Here is a 5,541-nt window from a genome sequence, read left to right as displayed (position 1 = left end):
GAGAAGATGATGTGGGAGGATGAGGAGAGGATGATGTGATTTACCTATGGGGATTCTGAGTTTACCTATGGGGATGCTGCCAAGAATTCTAGTGTAGTGCTAATAAGCATCACTATCAGTTATATATTCTCAGACTTGAATTGTGGTTCAAATCATAAAAGAGTACAGTGGGGGAAAAAAAGTTAAATCATTAACTTAAAAGATCATACACTATGTAAGTGGAAGTTCCACTATTTGAATTTTGGTCTAACTGATGGCAAAGTTCATGCTTTTCCAAGAGTTTTCCATAGTAGGAGGAAAGATGAGTGAATGATGTCACAAAAGGCAAGGTAAAAAAAATTACTGAAATTAGAAATTGTCGAGAGCCGCCGCTGGGGAGGAGCAGCCGCTGCCGCCCAGGACTGGGTCCTTAGAGAGGAGGAGGCGAGAAGATGACGGACGCCCCCAGTGCTGCCGACAAGGACGTGGAGCTCTGGAATATCAAAAAGCTCATTAAAACTTGGAGGCGGGGCCTTCCCCGGTGGCGCAGTGGTTGAGAATCTGCCTGCCAATGCAGGGGACACGGGTTCGAGCCATGGTCTGGGAAGATCCCACATGTCGCGGAGCAACTAGGCCCGTGAGCCACAACTACTGAGCCTGCGCGTCTGGAGCCTGTGCTCCGTAACAAGAGAGGCCACGATGAAGAGTGGCCCCCGCTTGCCGCAACTGGAGAAAGCCTGTGCACAGAAACAAAGACCCAACACAGCCATACATACATACATACATAAATACATAAATACATAAATAAATAAATAAATAAATAAAAACTTGAGGCGGCCCTCGGCAATGGCACAAGCATGATATCATTTATCATTCCTCCCAAAGACCAGATTTCACGAGTGGCAAAAATGTTAGCTGATGAGTTTGAACTGCATCTAACATTGTCACGAGTAAACTACCTTTCAGTCCTGGGAGTCATTACCTCTGTACAACGAAGACTCAAACTTTGTAACAAAGTACCGCCAAATGGCCTGGTTGTTTGGTACAATTGTAACAGAAGAGGGAAAGGAAAAGAAAGTCAACATTGACTTTGAAGCTTTCAAAAAAATTAATACGTCTTTGTATCTGTGTAACAAATTCCATACAGAGGCTCTTATAGCACTACTTTCAGATGATAGCAAGTTTGGCTTCATTGTAATAGATGGTAGTGGTGCACTTTTTGGCACACTCCAAGGAAATACAAGAGAAGTCCTGCACAAACTCACTGTGGATCTCCCAAAGAAACATGGTAGAGGAGGTCAGTCAGCCTTGCGTTTTGCCCATTTAAGAATGGAAAAGTGACATAGCTATGTTGGGAAAGTAGCTGAGACTGCTGTGCAGCTGTTTATTTCTGAGGACAAAGTGAATGTGGCTGGTCTCGTTTTAGCTGGATCAGCTGACTTTAAAACTGAACTAAGTTGGGCTTCCCTGGTGGCGCAGTGGTTGAGAGTCTGCCTGCTGATGCAGGGGACACGGGTTCGTGTCCCGGTCTAGGAGGATCCCATATGCTGCGGAGCGGCTGGGCCCGTGAGCCATGGCTGCTGAGCCTGTGCATCCGGAGCCTGTGCGTCCGGAGCCTGTGCTCCGCAACGGGGGAGGCCACAACAGTGAGAAGCCCACATCCCACAAAAAACAAAAAACAAAAAACAAAAAAACTGAACTGAGTCAATCTGACATGTTTGATCAGAGGTTGCAATCAAAAGTTTTAAAATTAGCTGATATATCTTATGGTGGTGAAAATGGATTCAACCAAGATATCGAGTTATCTACCGAAGTCCTCTCCAATGTGAAGTTCATGCAAGAGAAGAAGTTAATAGGGCAAGACTTTGATGAAATCAGTCAGGACATGGGCAAGTACTGTTTTGGAGTTGAAGATACACTAAAGGCTTTAGAAATGGGAGCTGTAGAGATTCTAATAGTCTATGAAAATCTGGATATAATGAGATATATTCTTCATTGCCAAGGCACAGAAGAGGAGAAAATTCTCTAACTCCAGAACAAGAGAAGGATAAATCTCATTTTACAGACAAAGAGACAGGACAAGAACATGAACTGATTGAGAGCATGCCCCTGCTGGAATGCTTTGCTAACAACTATAAAAAATTTGGAGCTACATTGGAAATTGTCACAGATAAATCACAAGAAGGATTCCAGTTTGTGAAAGGATTTGGTGGAATTGATCTGATTAGCAAAAGAGAAAGAATTATTAAAGAAATGTTGATTGTCCAGCTGAGAATGGAAACCACATGGTTACTACCATGAATCCATAACAAATTATTTGGGTAAAAATATATTGCTCCTTTAGTTCAATGGAGAGTGAAATTTTAGAGAGATGTTAATAGGTGTTTGGGGATAGTATTTTTTAACTACAGGTTTTAAGAGATCATTCAAAATGATTATCTGTCGTGGCAAGCAAGATTTTCAACAGGTATACATGTCAGAATGAAGGAGGTAAGGAAAAGGGCAAAAGGGAGTTGCCAGAAATATTCATTTTCTTGCCACCCCATATTTCTTTTCAAAACACTTGAATATCTTCTGGGTAGGAGAATTTTAAAGAAATATCTTTAATAGATATGTGAGCTCCTACTATATAAGAGGAGACTATTTTAGAGGCAGTGGTGAGCACAAATTTAAAAACAAAATGTTTACTATCTAACATGAAAAGGTATGTCCCAGGATTTTACTATAACAATGCTGAATGTGCATTTTTTCAAAGTCTTCAACATTTGAGCCCTCCTCTATCTCTGGGCAGGACCATATGTGTACTTTTTCTTATGGCAACTGATATTTCTTGACATCAAGACATCCAAACCAGTTAAAGAGTCTCACCAGCTTCCATGGTCCTCACTCTGAACCCCAATCCTCTTCCTAAGATGGGAACATTTGGGTGTCTGACTCTTGCAGGGCCCCTGAGCTGACTTTGCTCCCTTAGTGAGAAAGGGATTGCTCTCACCTTCTAGTTCAGATTCTGCAGGATGAGCTGGTATCAGCAAATGTAATAACGTGCTCTTCTGCTTTTTGAGACTCTCTCTCAAGCAAAGAATGTGGGTCTACAGTGAAATCCAATTGTCATTTCATTTTGTTTTATTTGGTGTATAAAAGTGAAAATTTCTCCTTTGCTTCTTTTTAGAGCAAGCATGTGGGTTTCCTAAACAAGAGGGCCATCAGCCAAGGAATTAGTAGATCTGCTCATTTTACCTCAATGCAAACAATCTATCTTTTAGAAAATATTCAGTGGGTTTAGTCCGTCTTATTTAAGGATACTAACTGTAGAGCGCAGGGAACTCTACTCAATATTCTGTGATGACCTACATGAGAAAATAATCTAAAAAAGAGTGGATATAGGTATATGTATAACTGATTCACTTTGTCATACAGCAGAAAGCAACACAACATTGTAAATCAACTATACTCCAATTAAAAAAAACTAATCATAATATATCACTCTTCTGTGATCCCATAAGAAGGAAAAGCTTCATAAACATGAGTAATGTCCCATTCTAGGGCTATTTCCCTGCAGTTCCCCAAGAAGGGCCAAAGGAAACAGCACAGAGGAATGAGGAAGCAGCTAAGATAAACCTTTAGTGACTTATGAAAGTGATCAGGTATTTGCTTATCTGAGCAATAGACAAAATATTAAGAGGTGTGATTTCTTTTCAAAAGTTTGGAGAGGGAGGTGGTTGCAATATTAAGACTTATACTAAGCAAACAACCTGGTTAGATTTAAGAATCAATTGATCTGAACACTTGGATTTTATTAGTTAAGAAAGAAATCATTGATTTTATACTACTCATGTTTTATTTGGAAATATCTGTCATTCATTTGAAGGCTTGTTCTGTTTTGCCCGGCCATATTGTGTGTATGTTTACACACATAAGTGTTGAGAAATAAGAAATGGAACTGGGTACAGAGCTATAGTCAAAGAATAGGGACATCATTTAGGCACAAGGCAGGGATATCTATTCCACAAACAAAATCCAGAAGCATGTAACCTGGTATAAAAGCTAGTAAAAACTCAGCTTGGAATGTAAATCCTAGCAAAGACTAAGCCAAAAATATAAGTCAGAACAATGTAACAGTTGCTATTTATTAACCTCATTTTGAAGGTGGAGAAACAGGCTTGGACAAGTTAAGTGGGTCACTCAAGTAGCCTGAGTCGGAATTCAAAATCTCAAGTCTACCCAACACCAAATGGGCTTTCTGGTCTCCCTCCCTGCCTCCATGTGCTGGACATCGCAGAGCCAGACACAGGTGGAGATACCCAGTTAGTGGTCTGGGTAGGGAGGGGCCCCTGGGAGCCAGGTGTTGGATGGGAGCTTATTCTAATCTTCTCCAGACAGTGTCAGGCTGTCTCAGACATTCTGGGAGAGAAAACCACAATGATACATTTACACCTCCACGCCAATGTAAATTTAGCTTCTTTAATCAACTCAGCACCTACACGGTTGGAACTCAGCTCTTCATTCTCACAGAAAGTCAAATATTGCAACTCAGAATCATCCATAAGTGTTCTCTGCATTCACCACTGGACCTCTCTTTTATTACTCATAGTATTCAATTAAATTCTGTTGAGCTGTTAATAGGTTTTATTCTTGTGTCTCTGAATGTACTAAGTCAATTTTGATTTAATAGTTGTTTTCATTTTACAGCTACTGTAAATTTCCAGCAAGTACATTTTATTGTCAGAGAAGGCCCTCTGCCACTAATTTAAGGCTTTCTGCTCTTTTGCTTCGATTTTTAGTAACTTTAATTCAAAAAACATATTAGACAATCTATTTTTACAGAAAATGCCATACTACTCCACAAACATTTGTTCTCTTTATGATTACAATGGCTGAGATTTGTTTGTATCTTAGAATTAGAAAAGAATTTAGAAATCATCCATCTCTGTCTGCACTTCATATGAAAAGAAATGGAGTATGAAGGCAGTTTAAAAATGTAGGCAAAGTCACACTACAGTAGCCAAAACAAACACCCAGGACTTGTGTCTACAGAACATTGCTCCAACCTGCCATGCCCCTAATGCTGCCAAAGATCAAGCTGATTACATCAGAGAAGCTGCCAAAACCCTGTTAATGTACTTACATATTTCAGCCATACTCAGACTACACTCAAAAACATTTTTTTAATTAGGTGAAAAATATGATAATTCATTACCATGTAATGCAAAATAAACTCGATTCTATTCTGATCAATCAGATTCATTAGCAAAAAATTGTTCACAACTTGAAAATGTGAGAATTTCTGAAAGGCCTGCTCTGGTACAGGCTCTCTGCTTCGGCCACAGTGAACATGGATGATCCCTTTTTCAGGATGAGAAATGAATGTATGGAATACTTGAGGTAGTATAATACTCAATGGACATTCCAAACTATTTTCTATTTACAACAGTGCGGCAAAATACCTGCCATTTCTATTTCACAGGTGGGGAAGCTGCATCTTTGATTCTGTGACAGGTAGAGTCACCAAGAAGTTGAGGGAAGAGAAGCTGCCTAGTAGAGTGAGGAGCACTGGAGGCAGGC

General features: G+C 40.0%; 1 pseudogene across 1 annotated transcript; it reads left to right on the top strand.

Annotated features, from left to right (window-relative positions):
* The first annotated feature begins 381 nt into the window (after nucleotides 1–381).
* Nucleotides 382–2,316, top strand: LOC308620266 (eukaryotic peptide chain release factor subunit 1-like; annotated as a pseudogene). Its single transcript has 3 exons — nucleotides 382–520; nucleotides 803–1,457; nucleotides 1,684–2,316. The product of its transcript is annotated as a eukaryotic peptide chain release factor subunit 1-like (transcript).
* Nucleotides 2,317–5,541: the final 3,225 nt, after the last annotated feature.

The sequence above is a fragment of the Mesoplodon bidens genome (assembly GCF_964165515.1).
Source record: "Mesoplodon bidens genome assembly, chromosome: 1".
NCBI lineage: Eukaryota > Metazoa > Chordata > Mammalia > Artiodactyla > Ziphiidae > Mesoplodon > Mesoplodon bidens.
The sequence above is the reverse complement of the archived record's forward strand: the minus strand, read 5'-3'. Positions and strand labels throughout refer to the sequence as shown.